Here is a 16,776-nt window from a genome sequence, read left to right as displayed (position 1 = left end):
GTTTTATAAAAAACAAAACAAACAAAAAACCCTTGTGATTACAATACTGCAGAATAGAAAGGCTGATATTTAAGACAGAGGATTTGTGGCCTGTTTCTTCCATAGTAGGAAGCTAGGCAGGACAGAACTGGAGAAATTGATGGGCAAAAGCTTTGCAATGATGTCAAAGAGGTGAAGTTTAAGAGAAAATACTCTTTATTCACTGTTTTGAAGAAAACAAATTTTCCTTTTAATTCTTTACCATTACTGCATGGCAGAGATAGCAAAATCAAACCAGAAATCAGAGTATGAGAAAATGGCTTGAATTCTTCAGGTATGTGCAAAGCTGCTGGATAAAGATTCTAATTGATTCACACTAGAGTCACTACAAAATACTGCTGAAACTCAGCTGGCACTGTACCTGACAGATTCAAGATCAGGGGAAGTAGAATTCTACCAGATTTCCACATCTTACAGCACTTGTGATATCCTTCCTCAGAGCTGTTGTGCGTTCTGAGAGAGCTGTTCAACTGTGCTGAGGATGTCTGCTTGAACAAGAGGTACACATTTCTCCTAGAAAACAGAGAGACACTAATGTTTTAAATAAGTAATTTGCCTTCAGGTATTAAATAGTCTAGTTGCATTCCAGCACTGATATCTATGAACACTGCCATGATTTTAAATTTTTCTGTAATAGCATGGATAAAAGCATTAAATACGTTTACTATGATAGATATCTAGTGTTCTATAAGGAAGAATGTTTTCTGAAGTATTTACCAAAAGTGTTTTAGAAATTTTGTGTAGTTTTAAAACTTAACCCATTTTAATACACTTTAAATGTGGTGATTCTCTTCAAACCAGTATTGTTTTAAAGGCACTGAATTAAGAAGTGTACCACTGGCTTCCCACAAAATTACTTTATTGCATCATTGTCAATGTATTTAAAATAAATGTGACAGACAGTATCTGGTATTCAAAGGGATCTCACACAAATAGATTTAAACTAATTCCTAGTGGAAACTAGTCCACAATACTAAACTGTTTCTTTTAGCATGATTGCCAATCATCATAGAAGTGAGGTCCAGAACTGGCAAGATACAGCATTGCAGGTTTAGACTGAAGTACGTTGACTGAACTTTGCAGAAAGGCTACACAGCTCCTGGCTGCACTAAGCCTAGAGCAAGCCAATGCTATGATGTATCCATGAACAATAAATTCACTGTCAAAATAAAAATGTCATTAGATCTAGGTCAAGTACCAGACTCTTTAAAAAAGATTTACAGTAGTTTGAAATAGTAACATTAAACATTAACACTATTTTCAGGATGAGGTAAGAAATATACAAGCTGCCACTGATGTAAAACCCCGGTACATATTTTATTTTGCTTTATGAAATAAGTTTATCACTGGATAAATTTAAAAATAGATTTATAACTGAAAGAGTCTAACTATGGCCCTGATCCTATAGTTGGACCCCACCTGGGGAAATCCAATTTCAGGAGTAGGGCCTTAAAGGGGCTCCATTATATTTAAGTTTAAATACATTTGAGCACTTAAAATCATTCAATTTGTAACTATATTTAAAGTTTATTCAGAGTCCTAATGAAATTACATCCATATACTGACATCCTTGTTAACGTCCTTGTATAGTGGATCACATTGGTCCATGGCATTCCTTTTCTGTTTTGTTTTTTAGAGTTTAGAAACACGGGGTAACTAGAACAGGAAACCTTTCCCCCCACCCTCCACCTTAAATTATTTCCTGTCAGTCCTTAGAAAAAGCAACTCATCTCTCAGAGCTTGAAGAAAGAACTTTGGGTGGCTGGTGTGTGGAGAGGGAATAACAGGAAGGGGAGGATAAGCAGAAAGTTAATTAGGCCCTTTACACTTTGCCACTGTGGTCAGCATGCCATAGATAAGATTGCTTTACTACAGATACTCTATCTGCCCCTTCCTCTCTTTCATTTTGCTTTATTTTCTGAATGTGATCATGTCAGATGTGATTCCTGACCTACGCCCAGGGATAACAGAATGACCTTTTTTCAACCTCCTCCTCCACCCCACAGCCACTCAGGAACGCTGCATTTATATGTTCCCTTATATCCTCATCACTTCCCATTTGCAGTGATAGAAAGAAGTCATTTTCCATTGCTGTCTTTCATAATTTTTTTAAAAAATCATCATTAGGAAGAGCAAATGCTGAGTGGATCTTCAACAATGTCACTTATTTATTGGTCACCTTTCCTTAGTAAATTTGTCATATTCATAATTCAATGAAAGTGACATGTTATATAAAGCACAGTACCTTTTTAAAGCCGCATCATATTTAATTATTATAGCCTTCTTTAAGAGAAGGTAAATTCCATGCCGTAGCCCTGTAGGAAGATCATATGTGGCTGTGTCGGCAATGACTATTGTACTATCTATGCACTATACAGATCATACATATACACCCATGGCATATTCACACTTTACAGACTAAATTTTCAGCTGTGGGCACTAAGTTTGGGGACAAAGTTTGTGCTCCCACCCATTATAGAAACAAACATGCATTTGTATCCATCTAGTAACAGCCAAGGCACACTAGGATTATGCATACCTTCCCGAGTTTGCGTGCTCCATTGCCAACATGCAAGTGTAAACAATTTTTGTGTGCACAAACTGGGTAGATGATGACTAATTAGCACATGCTGGGTCAGATTTTTGCACATTGAGTATGCAAACTTGCATGTGCACACTTAAAGGCCAGATTAAAACCACTTTTCAAAATCAGGCTCTTATTGAGGTCTAGAGTATCACCTGTAACACGCCAAAGAGTTATGTCTCACTGAATTAATGCCTTGGGAAAAGTACAGCTGTATACACAAGAGATATTGGATCAGGTTGGCTACCAGGCTGGGAATTTATTCTACTTACTCTGTGCAGTTATGCTATCTTACTTTGTTACAATACTAATCTTTGATGAAATATCATGGGTAACTCTTGTATGCCGAGTCATTCCACCAGTTTATAGAAAGTTTGTCTGTGACCTTGACTAGAGTGTTCACTACCTGCTACAGTGGTTGCATGTAAAAATGTATATTGGTTTAAGAGATTTTGCTGGTTCCAGCAGTATTCCCCATTTTGAACATAGGGAATCTGTCTAAAATTGGTAGAATGACAGAACCCAAGTTCAACCACTGATCAAGCAATCACGGTGGTGTTTTACCTTTTAGAAATGGTAAAGACCAGATGCTGCCCTGAATCTGGCCTCTTAGCAACCCCTGAGGAGCATAAAGGGGCCAGAACCTGACTTCAGACAATCAGTCCAGAATTCCCCCAGGAAGGGTGAGGCGAAGGAAGCCCGCAAATGACATAAGGGTGGTGGAGCAGTCTCTTTTGCCAACTACCTCAGCTCAGAGGGCATGTCAGAGTGAGGCAGGGCTCAGTTCAACTCTCACTATTCACAGCTTCTGTGTGTCCCTTTAGGACCATAACCAGATGTTATAAATTAGAGCAGCATCTACATTGCTTAAATTCATGTTGGGGTAGTTTGAGAACTAGGAAGCCATAAACTAGCTCCCCCTCAGCCCTCCCGCACACAGCAAACTTGACACAGGAGACTGCTGCTGGAAGGAGGACCAGCTGAGAAGAAGTGTTGGCAGCCAGGGTGGGTGATGCTCAGAAATTTTGCTGCCTAAAACCACATCTTCCTCTCATGCCCCTGTCTGTGTCAGGCATCCTCTGTTACCTCCCTCCTGTCCCCTGGATGAACAGATGGGGTAGTGGAGATGTCACTTTCCTGTCTATCTGTGGGGAGGTAAAGTTTACAGCTGACCCCTTATTCCAAACCTGTCAAGTCTTCCCAGTTGGCTGGGAGACCACCATTGTTGGCTGCTCCCAACAACAATTTCAACTTCTTGAGACATAGACCTGCAGAAATGCTCTAGTCTTCACTTTTAAGGATACGATTGCACTAGGCAGTATCTTGAAGGCAACAGTGTCTTCCAGGATGCCAATCATAAACTACCTGCTGGAATGACTCACCACAGAGATACAGCCTAGAGCATAATCCCTCTCCACCTACCCATGGCCATGGTCTCAGTGTTTCAGCTAGCGTAACACTGAGCTGTGCTCTCTCTATGGCAACAGGGGCCTGGGAGTAGTAACCAGAGAATAGCGGCTCGTTCCATGGATCAGAAAGCAGCTTCAAGACAGTGGCAGTCAGAGACCCCAAAGCTACCAAGAAGCTGCAAGTGAGGTAATGCATATTCAAATGTTCATATTAGGTCACTAATCTATTAACATAAAAGATTTCTGGACCTTCATTCAGCCTTAACTGGTAAAGTTCTCCCTTGCCTGGTATGGGATCTCAGTGTAACTCCTCCTCCAGAAGGCTGCCAGCTCAGTCAGCGATCAGGTTTCTGTGTCTGAGGTGCACTGCTCTGCCTAAAATCAAAGTGAGGGGGGAGTGCTGAGCCTCATTAGTGAGTTTCAGCAGAAGACTTCTTTAACATTTTAAAATAGCTTCTTTAACAACTAAAAAGGAGAAAATGATATTGGGGATGACCTGATACAATGGCAGTAAGCAGCCTTTATATATATAGTACTAACATGGTCCTCCTGACTATTACTGAGCACAATGAAAGCAGATTGGGTACCATTTCTGTGGCAGGGAGATGAGGATGATGAAAGGCAATACAAGCATCATTGCAAGGTCGGCAAGCCTCACTTAAAATGATTTTTTCTATTTATATTTCTATGAAGTTCCAATACAGAATCTAAACCTCTCTAAAAATATTACAAAAGTAAAGAGCAGGCCACCTGCTTCCCCTTTCTTATAACAGCTAAACCTCAGGAAAGCCATAACTGAGCCCTACAAAATTGAGCCCTCTGAATTTCAGACACTTTCAACTGACCCGTAATTTAATTCCACCCCCTCCCAAATTAAATTAAAAATGAATTTCCTTTTCAGTTGTTTTCTTACAAGTAACAGTTCTCCAGAGCATGGGCTACAACACAAATTCCCAGCTCCTCAGTTCTGAAAAAAAGAAGGGTGTTAAAGGTTAACAAGGGCATGTACACTAGAAATGGGCCTCAGCAGCCAAATTCGGTCCTGAAACTGTGAACCAAGCACTCCACTTCCCTCAAAATTCAGGGGTGTTTGGATGCAAGGTTTTGGTTCATTCACATATCTCATATACTATAAAGAGGCCATTCTACTCTCTTGTAGCAAACAGGTAGGGAGACTAGACGGATGGTGCAACTTGCATGCACACATTCTGGGATTGTCTGAGGAGCTGACAACAATAGCATTGTTGCCAATGTTTACAGAGCTATAATATTTTTCATTAGCATTTCAAAATTAAAATTGTAAAGGTGCAGAATGCAAACTTTGAGTCTTATTACAATCATGATTTTCTCTTGTAACATAGTTTTTCCATGTCAGTTGTATTCTGATGTCTTTAATTAGCAGTCATGGTAAAGTAGAAAACTCAGGTTTTCCTTCTGACACATCATATTTCATTCCCAGGTTGCTCTAAGGTACAAAAGCCCCCCTCCATCCCCGGCTCTGTCCCCATTCCACCCCTTCCATGAGGCCCCGCCCCTACCCTGCTTCATCCCGCCCCCATTCCAACCCCTTCCCCAAAGTCCCTACCCTAACTCCGCCTAGGGTGACCAGATGTCCTGATTTTATAGAGACAGTCCTGATTTTGGGGGATTTTTCTTACATAGGCCCCTATTACCACCCACCCCCGTCCTGATTTTTTATACTTGCTATCTGGTCACCCTAACTCTGCCCCCTCCCTGCCCCTATTTAAACCCCTTTCCCAGATCCCCACCCCTGCCTCGCCTCTTCTCTGCCTCCTCCCCTGAGTGCGCAGCTTCCCACCCCTCCCCCCTCCCTCCTGGAAAGCACTAAGCACCTGGAGGTAGGCAGAGGAGCAGGGATGCAGCACACTGCGGGGAAGAGGGAAAGGGGTGGTGGTGGGTGAGGGGAGTTTGGCGGCCGCAGGAAATAACCCCAAGGAAATAACCACGTGTTTGAGACCCCTGCTCTAATACCATATTTATTTAGAAGAATTACACAATCTGGGCAGATTGGTAGGATATTTCAGGTAGCTTGTGAAAGTTGAGTGGGTGGGAGGGCACACAAAAAGCATATTCCAAAAAATGTTTTCCTCCACTGCTATCAAACTTTTCAAGTAAAAATGTTACCATAGTTGCACTTCAGCTAGGAGTTAAAGATGTTTCACTGTGCACTGAAGAGAGAGGTTTTTTTTTTCATGCTCCCAAAGTATGTTTCTAATTTAAGTTTGAAAAAATATTTCCATTGTGCCATATATGCAGTAACTTAAAACCAAAATGAAAGGATTAAAATTAGGACTGTGCAGAATGGTTTGAATTAAATTCAGGTAGTGGGAAAGACTGCCGTATCTAGCGAGCCCATACTCACGGAGCTTTTTGGCCAAGAGGCAAGTTAAAGCTTAGCGATTTCTACCTGCCAAGTCTGTAGTGATTTTGAAGACTTGATTCATCCTTTAAAAATAAATAATGTAAATTGATATTGGAAGCTTGCCTACCCAGGCAGTCTTCTTTCAGTCACCTGTCTTCTCTCTCCCCCACCCCCATATGAACATTACAGTAATGGTCCAAAACATTTATGCTGACATTTTCAAAAACAGCCACAGCTATTTAGACACTTCTTCCACTGAAGTTAAGGGGAGATGTGACAGTCTTCTAGACTGCTTTGAAAATCTCAACATATCACTTACAATAGTGTTACCATAGAAGATTGGACCCTGATTGTAGAATACTATATATTCCTATTCCTCCATTCCATCCCATCGCACATCTGCAAATTCCTCCACCTTCCCAGGATACTCATCAGCCACTAGTTCCATTCAGGATAATGTAAATTTATGATCTATATCAGTACTATAGTTAATACGGCCTGAATCCTAAATCTTCCACAATGTACTACATACAGTCATGCCCTTGAGTGGATTACACCAGGGCAGAAGGAGATAAAGACCGCCAGAGTTTTGATTTGGGGAGATCAAGCTCTGTAGACTGAGGGTAAGAAAACTCTACCTTTCAGAAAAGGAATGAGTGCTAGAGAGATACTAAGAGGGGCTAAACTTGAGAGCTCTCAAAAACAGTAATATACATTCTTTTCAGTACTCTTTATTTGGAAAAGGATACAGCAGAAGATACCTCAGATGAATACTCTATCTTCCACCATACAGCTTAAACCCTTTTTAACAGTACTATATAGTCAGCAGTCTGGCTCACACAAAATAATCATTGCTCTGCTCAGAATACTTACACCCCCAGAATTGTATTCAAAGCAGTATCATTGTGTCAGTCTAGAGACAAACAATCGCCACTTGCTTTTGATTTTGAGGCAGTATCACAGCGAACAAGCTGCTGTACCAGTGGATGATTTGAAGCCGTGTGGCCAACTCTTGACATTTTATCACAAGTCTTACAATATTTCCTATTTTTCTTAAAGCCTCAGCTTCTGGAGTCAGGTCATTACATGACAGTCTCAACTTTCATTTGTGAACACATTCAGTTTCTAACCCTCATGGCTGAAGAACAGAGTCTAAAAATGTAATCTGAATATAATGGCTCAGAAACCAGAAGTCAAATAAAGAACCTAGAGTTTATTTTTTAGAATTCATTATTGAAGTCAATCTCATGATTTTGGGGGCCTGACTCCCAATTTTTGAACATTTGGGGTTGGGAGTACCATGAAGCTTCCTGAAAACTGTTAATGAGAAATCTAATTATGTTGCTTAAATTCACCAGACTGACTATTTATTCACAGTAGCACTACTGAGGACTGTAAGAGTTTGAAGGATTGGGCCTTACTGTAAGAGAAAATGAACAATGATAAACATTATAAACAAAAGTGGGTGAGGTAAATCTTTTATTGAACCAACTTCTGTTGGTGAAAGAGACAAGCTTTCAAGCTTACACAAGGCTGTACTTCAGGTTACTGATCAAGGAAGGGAAGAAAAAAAGCACTAAGTTTACAATTAAAAAAATCTGGATGTTTTGGTTTGTTATGCACTGTTTCTTTGACACCATTTCAGCAAGTGAAATAATTCACTCCTGAAAGCCAGTACATATCACTGCTCTTAACTGGGAAGAGAAGAGGGCAGGGATGGCTAACAATAGAGGAGAGATGGAGCTGAGTTAGGTGCTGATTCTGCAAGTTTCTCTGAGTGGATGCATATCTGTATGTGTGCAGAGCCCCACTGATGTCAATGGGCCTACCTGCAGAAACAGTGGTGTGTTCACCTGGATTTATTTGCAGGATCAGGACCTTACTATGTAATGCAGCTGCAGTGCTCTGTGCCGCCATGTGAGGAGAGCAAGTGAAGAGGAGTGCAAGGATGCAAACTATCTTATTTCTGAAACATTTCAACTGGCATGTCAATGACCTTTGCTCTCCAAATCCTTTTCAGTATCATAGAATATTTATAGCTATTTGTGTGGATGTTGGAGTATTCATGTGCCAGACAAAAATTAAAGCTAGAGCTGCATTATAACTAGAGCTGTTCAAAAAATAGTATTTTTTGGTTCACTGGCAATTCTGAACAAATAAAAAAAATATAACAAACCAGAAAACCAAACCAAAACATATTTAAGGGTCCAACCAAAGGCAAATTTTTCAGCAAAACAAAAAGTTCAAAATTTCAGTTCAGGCTAAACAAGCTATTTTTTAAAATTAAAGGAAGTTTCCAAATTAAAAGTAGTTTCAAATCAAAAAATCAAAACATTTAATTTCAAAAGTGTCAAAACAAAATATTTTGATTTTTCTGAATTGAATGTTTTTTTTAACTCAGCCAAAACAATTCAGCAAACTAGACATGAATTTGAAAAATGTTTCATTGTTGCAGAATCTGCATTTTTCACTGAAAAAAGTTTTGGTTGAAAAATGTCTCAGTTCTAATGAGAATTATCTCTAGAAAATATCAGTCTCTTCCCTTCTCCCTTTAATCTGGCTCCTTGCAGCAAGAGGGAGACTGCTGGTTGATTCCTCCCACATTAGGTGTTATTTTATGGTTGTTTAAAGAAATACATGTTTAAACGGAGGCCTTGTGGCCAACAGTAGAGGTGAAATTCAGCCTGAACATGAACTCTTGTGGAGACTTGTTCCATAACTTTAGACATTTCACTGATAAGAATCTTCCCATACAATCACAAGATTAAACTTGGCCTCTCAGTCTAAACTGAGCATCTAGCAAACAGGGTGTAGAGTGCAGAGAGACTGTGCTTGAGGTAACCCGGATCCAGTTCATTCATGATCTTGACAATGAAGATGGACCTTAAACAAGACCATACATTTGATTGTCAGGCAATCCAGTGCATGGAGCACTGGTATGATGTGTTCACACAAGTTGACACTGGTCAGGAATTGGGCTCCTGCATGTTAACACCCGTTTTGGGTGGGCAGGGGTAGCAGAACATGGAGCTCCAAGGTTTTTCAGGGAGCTAAGACTGGCTCTTCACTACGGTTGATGTTTTCACATCTAAGACTCTAACACTGAAATGTTCTTGGAGGTGAGGCATTGTTCATTCTTTCAGAGTAGGGTCCTTAAGCAGCAGACTACATCTCTCTTTGTGTAAAATGATCGGTATGGTCTCCCCTCTGCCCCATAGAATTACAAATATACTGTATTCAGTATTAACTCCTGTTTACATGGCCAACGCCTGTGGAAACTGAATGCTACTTTTTAATTTTTATTTTTGGATCTCTGATATGGGTGCTTCTGCCATTCTTACTCTAACAGTGTTTCACTTATATCACAAGGACAAGTGGTCTGAATAGCAGTGTGTTCACAATAAGAACTTGCTCAGCACACCAGGGCATAGTTATATTTATTTTCCTTTTTCAAGGAACAATCTAATTCTGTCAAGGTGATAAAGATTACAGCATGAAGATGTGATGAGAAATCAGCAGTAACAAAAAACATGTTACGCTAATTTACCAGTGCAATTCTCTGCTTAGCATGGGGTGTTTGCAGGTGTGAGAAAGATAGCAGATAGAATCTTATGCTTTATAGAAAGAGGAACTGTAAGGATGATATGGGCTACAATCAATATAAATCCAAAACCTTCTCTCATCTAGCCCCAATTCTCAGGGCTAGCCCCATATCACTCAGGTTTAGTGCACAGTATCTAACACTGCAAGCCCACTGACTGCAGCCGAAGGTTGCCAGTCCAGTTTCTCTTGCTGCCCTCTGATCTCTCAGTTTGCAGTGGGGGCACTGCAACTCTAGATCAATTCCTCTGTCATGCTGTGGTTCTTCAGAGAGTCATACCTTTAGTTCACAATCTCATCCTTTCACATCTTTGTTGCTTTATATTACTGTCAACATCAGCATGTTCTTTCTGCTACTCTGCACCTAACCACATAGGCTGCTAGCTGAAGCTTAACATTCCTAGATAACAGAGCTAGTTTGTAACCAGGCCTAATGAGCCATTTTTTGCTCTCTCATCTATGCACTTGTGACACAAAGAACCCCTATCAATTCCAAAGGGTCAAGGTTCCTCTGCTGCTCCAGCACACAGAACCTCCAGGAGTTTTGAGAGCTCCTTGTCCTAACAGTGCCAGCACTCCTTTTAGTTATTACAGAAGTTTATGAGAGCTCCAAGTTCCTATTGACAGCAACAGTCCAATAGCCACATCGGAGAATTGACAGCGCCTTTACAAAGTGCTCTTAGGCAGGTAACTCTTCCTATGACACACCTAAAGATTTGATCTATAATTATCACCGAATACTTCTACACCAATATCATCAGTTCTGTTTACTGCTTCTGTGAAGCCAGCACAGAGAATGGAACACTGAAGGGGTGTTTGGATTAATTCTTTTTTTTTTTTAATTTGGGGCCTGATTCCACAGCCCTCACTCACTTGAGTAATCTCAGTGAACTAAAAGGAGCTACTCTCGTGTGAGTAAGGTTGTCAGGATTGGGCATCTGGTTAGAATTAGGAGGCTTTTCTCCGTAATGTAATAACAATTTTAAGGTACATTTTTGGGTATGTGTTTAAAACCTTTGAATATGTCCCTTTAAAACCAGATGTCTGCTATTAGGATTTCATTACTGAACACTGCAAGTGATTTTGGCAGGACTGAGTGACAATTAATATAAATTCTTATGGGATTGATGCAGCACATGACATCATATAGTAAATCTTTTTCATTTGTACCCAATCAGTAATTGTCTGAGTAATAAACTCAATTGAAAAATCCAATTACATAATGCAGTGCTTTCTGAGTAATAATTTATTGTGTCATATTAACTTTTAGTACTGCAAGTTAATTCAGCATTTGTCATATGATATTTGATGATATTTGAAAGAAAGCCTACTAATTTGATTCTTTGGGAGAGATTTTAATAATTAATATCAATAGAGGATATTGATTTAAAAATGCTTTGGACAGAGGAACCAGGTAAGATACTAGCAATAGTTAAAGAAAAGTTGCAATCAGTTGGCTCAGAGCAATGTTCTGAAAGGTCATGTAACAAGCACTTAGCAAAATTTAATTAAAAATAAAGTTCTCATTACAAGTGACATTTTGGAGCCAATTCCTAATGGGAACAGCTTTCAGAAAAGTGACATCACTGGTGACACTGGTAGTACAGGGAGCCAGTGGGAAAGTAACTGCTTTGCAGACAGAAAACATCTTTTTTTTAAAAACCAAGAGGATTAAACATTCACATTTTCTTTTTGGATACACATTAATTTACAATCTCTTACATGAGGTTCCCACAATGCTAGGGCCACAAATGATGTCGCTTTTCACAAGATGTCCCCTGGGAACAGTAGTCTCAGAGATGCCATTTGCAATTAAAGACTTTATTTTGAAAAACAGTTAATGGTTTATACATGCTGAGAAGTGGTTCTCATCATAAGAGCATTCAGAACACAGATGAGCAGCAAAACAGGTGTAGTTCTTTGAGTTTATAACTCATCCTGTCTGAAGCCATCTTTAAGGCTCTGGCTGGGCGTGTGCACGCGCGCACACACACACACACAGCAGTTTAACTAAGGGTGTGTTTTCAAAGTGACATTGAAATTGGTGTGTAGACACATTTCATTTTAGCTTAATCTATATTACCAGGCTAAGCTAAATTGAAATAAGACAAATTGAAATAAGAGTGTTTATGTGTGGACTTGCTCCAGTTTCACTAAATTGCTTTTAAAACCACACCTTTAGCTAAACTGGTGCCTATGTGTATAGACAGGGTCTTGCATCATAAATAATCTCTAGGTTCTGTGCCCTTACTCTGGCCAACTCCATTGTGTTAAGCATCTGGTTTCTGCATGAAATTACTCTATTTGATTAGGGTTTATTTGCTCTTCTTTCTGTTTAGGTATTTCTATCACATAGCCTCCATCACCATCATATCTGAATAGTTCAAACATTAATCTATCTTCAGAACAGCCCTTTGATGTATTAGTCCAACTTTACAGTTGGGCAACTGAAGCACAGAGATATTAAAGACCAGTTTTTCAAAAAGCTCACTCCTCATTTAGGTATCAGAGTTGTAATAAGAAATGTGCACATAACATTGTATTATCATTGTCCTGTCATAGGAGAGATTTAAATAAATTCTCTACTACCAGTGGGTGTGGGTTTGGCTGAGTCTGAAGAAATGGTCACAAGTATCTTGGATTATGGAACATATCTCAAATATCCATATTTCTTCCTTAGTCCGTCTCATACAATAGCTAGAAACAGAGCTGAACATATGATATCTAGAGAGCTGAACAGTTCATATTATTCCTTCACACTTCACTGCTTCTCCTACTTGCTTGCATTAAGGATGGATGTGGTATTCCATTTGGAAAGAGACATATCAAAACAGAGGCTTAACAAATGAAATAAAAATTTAAACATCTAGAACTCGGGTCTCTTCAGTGCTCTAGAACAATTCTGCCACAATCCTCAATTACTCTGTCTAGCCAGTGTGTAGTAATGCATTAAATCAAAAACAGGAAAAGTCATTCTGTACTATTTTCAGAACCAGCCTCCAAAATAAAATCTTTTTAAAAAGCACTTTTTGTCTAATTAAGACTGAGCATCCAGTAGTAGAAGCTTTAAACATGTAATCTTATGTCAGATGGGATCATTTCAGTAACCTAGGCTGGTGAAGTCCCCCATTCTTATCTTTCAGTAGGACCTCACATGGATAAAGCAATTATATAACCAGAAAAGGGTCACAGTCATTGCTGATTACTACTTTATTACAGTTCAATAAAGCCAGTAAAGTACAGTTGTCATTTTGAAAGATTCTTCAGCTACCTCATAAAATTAGCTCCTATCTTTTTCAGAAATACATCTTTTCAAATTATCTAGCATGGAATAACTTTTCAACGGCAGCAAAGACTCCATTACAACATGTAACTTTCTCTTTCATAGTATTTAGGGGAGAAATATTAAAATGGTGAACTCAGAGGAGCAGGATAGAGGTATAAAATTGTCTTAGCTCCATTGACTTCAACAGTTCTGATAAGTTACACTAGCAGAGAACCTGACACAAAAATCAAATCTGAAAACACTATTAATATTGTACTCTAGTTTGTTACAAATAACAGATGTTCAAAAGTTCAGAGAAAAAATGATGAGCATTACAGTCCTTAGATATTGTGAATATTTTTATTCTATGTGTTTATATGCAATATAATATTGTACTTGCTTACTTAAAATAGCAGCAAATAGAAAAATTATTGAAAACGTACTTACCAGTACTTTCTTTACATATTAATTCCACAGGTGAAGCAGTTCAAAAGATATTCTGCCCTCTGTCAGTTTTTGAATGGTTCTACTATTAGTCCCAATTTTCAGCAAAGGTAAAAACAACTGGAATTTCCACATCTTATTTTAGTGCACATGAATTTGTATCAACAAATATATTCACATTATAATTTGCATCACGGCAGAAAAAAAAGAAAAAAAGGGTGCATAGCATCCTGAAGGAATAAAAGAGAAAGCTATCAAGGTGTGCTGACTCCAATGGTTCTCAACTAGAGAAATTAAAATTCAGCATAGGGTATAGAATTACACTGCTTGATGCTGCATAATTTTCAAAGCTTATTATGCCATATTATCCAGTCAGAATCCTGTGGTTCTGTTGTAATCCTCGTTAGGGTTTCTACTTGCCTAAAAACCTTACTTATACATTCTACTGTTTTTCAGCTCTCTTCTGCTCTCATTTTTGTTTTCTTTCTTAAACTGCATGCATTTTACATCTGTAAGGCAGGTACAGCTGAGATCTGTGTCAGTGGTTGAACCAAAAGAGATAATCCTGGAGACATGCTCTAAAAGACACTACTGTAATCATAAATCCAAGGAGGTGGATGATAGCCTATGATAATAAATTCTTGCAAATGAAAACAGTAAGCAGTAGTCCCAGTTAATATGTGATTTTCTTGCTTCACTTCTGTTGAATGTATCTCAGTAGATTTTTTTTCTCGTATAATAGATTAAACCAGCATTTTGCATATGTTCTATTGGTGTCAACACAAACAAGATGAGCCTAGTTTAAAAATCTTTAATACATAAAAAATCCTTCAAGGATTATGTTTGTAAACATTTCTAGGAATTGCTGTTTTCTGTTGCCCGGAAGTCTTGTCTGTGCCACAAAAGCTTCATTCAGAGGCCTCCGCTCCATAAAACATAAGTGCTTTTTAGGCAGTTTTCTATTATACAGGCCAAACCACCTCACAAACAGAGTAATCCTGGATGAAGAAATTGTTAAAACTGTAGAGGGCTAAATCCTCTCACTTTGCATAAAGTGCACGTACACAGGAGTGAGGCAGTGTGGTGTAGTGGCTAGGGCACTGAACTGGGGCTAAGAGACCAGGGTCTAACTACCTAGGTCTGTCAGTAACGTGCTGTGACACCTTGGCTCCTCTATTTCCGGCTATCCCTCTGATACTTGACACCATGCAAGGCACTGCATTTAGCCGTATGGAGTGGAAATCCATCAACCTCATGAAGAAACTTGCACAAATACAGACGGATATCATCTTCCTTTCCAAATGTAAACGGATGGACATCATACCTAATGGACTAAAGGTAAAAAATCCACTGCTATCTACATACTACACAGACCACAGTGAGAGATTATGCCATACTCTATCAAAGAAACTGAGGAACCACCTGATCAGCATCCTATACAGCAAACAGGAAAACATCAAAAAAGAGCTCTCCAACCTGGAGACCCTCATCAATAACCAAACTTCCATACAAACGGACTTCACTAAAATAAGACAGGAGATCTACATTACTCACTTCACCTCTCTACAAAGGAAAAAGGACTGTAAGCTGTCTAAACTCCTACCTGCTACATGGGGCCACAACCGTGGTACCCCTAACCCACCCAGCAATATCGTCAATCTATCCAACCACACACTCAGCCCAAAAGAACAGTCTGTCCTATCTCGGGGACTCTCTTTCTGCCCTGCCACCCCCACCAACATGATACAGTTCTGTGGCGATCTGGAAGCCTACTTTCGCTGTCTCCGACTCAAGGAATACTTTCAGGACAACACTGAACAGCGCACTAATACACAGCTACCCTCCCACCAACAGCACAAAAAGAAGAACTCCACATGGACTCCTCCTGAGGGTCGAAATGACAGTCTGGACCTATACATTGAATGCTTCCGCCGACGTGCACAGGCAGAAATTGTGGAAAAACAACATCACTTGCCTCATAACCTAAGTCGTGCAGAACGCAATGCCATCCACAGCCTCAGAAACCATCCTGACATTATAATCAAAGAGGCTGATAAAGGAGGTGCTGTTGTCATCATGAACAGGTCTGACTACCAAAAGGAGGCCGCCAGACAACTCTCCAATACCAAATTCTACAGGCCACTTCCCTCAGATCCCACTGAGGAATACACTAAGAAACTGCACCATCTACTCAGGACACTCCCTACACTAACACTGGAACAAATCAACATACCCTTAGAGCCCTGACCAGGGCTATTCTATCTACTGCCCAAAATCCACAAACCTGGAAATCCTGGATGCCCCATCATCTCGGGCATTGGAACTCTCACTGAAGGACTGTCTGGATATGTGGACTCTCTACTCAGACCCTATGCCACCAGCACTCCCAGCTATCTCCGTGACACCACTGATTTCCTGAGGAAACTACAATGCATTGGTGACCTTCCAGAAAACACCATCCTGGCCACCATGGATGTAGAGGCTCTCTACACAAACATCCCACACGCTGATGGAATACAAGCTGTCAGGAACAGTATCCCTGATGATGCCACAGCACAACTGGTTGCTGAGCTCTGTGCCTTTATCCTCACACACAACTATTTCAAATTTAATGACAATATATATCTCCAGATCAGTGGCACCGCGATGGGCACCTGCATGGCCCCACAATATGCCAATATTTTTATGGCTGACCTGGAACAACGCTTCCTCAGCTCCCGTCCACTCACGCCCCTTCTCTACCTACGCTACATTGATGACATCTTCATCATCTGGACCCATGGGAAGGAGACTCTGGAAAAATTCCACCACGATTTCAACAACTTCCACCCCACCGTCAATCTCAGCCTGGACCAATCTACACGGGAGGTCCACTTCCTAGACACTACGGTGCAAATAATTGATGGTCACATTAACACCACCCTATACCGAAAACCTACTGACCGCTATGCCTACCTTCATGCCTCCAGCTTCCATCCCGGGCACACCACAAGATACATTGTCTACAGCCAAGCACTGAGGTACAACCGCATCTGCTCTAACCCCACAGACA

The 16,776-nt window shown here is 40.0% G+C and overlaps 1 long non-coding RNA gene across 1 annotated transcript in view; it reads right to left on the bottom strand.

The window, feature by feature from the left end:
- Window positions 1-305: 305 nt before the first annotated feature.
- Window positions 306-16,776, bottom strand: part of LOC120371600 — a 196,359-nt gene continuing 179,888 nt past the window's right edge. Inside the window, exon 4 of the long non-coding RNA XR_005584482.1 lies at window positions 306-552. This is a non-coding gene — a long non-coding RNA (uncharacterized LOC120371600). The remainder of the gene's footprint in view (window positions 553-16,776) is intronic.

Source organism: Mauremys reevesii, linkage group 9 (genome assembly GCF_016161935.1).
Source record: "Mauremys reevesii isolate NIE-2019 linkage group 9, ASM1616193v1, whole genome shotgun sequence".
In the NCBI taxonomy this organism is placed as follows: domain Eukaryota; kingdom Metazoa; phylum Chordata; order Testudines; family Geoemydidae; genus Mauremys; species Mauremys reevesii.
The sequence above is the reverse complement of the archived record's forward strand: the minus strand, read 5'-3'. Positions and strand labels throughout refer to the sequence as shown.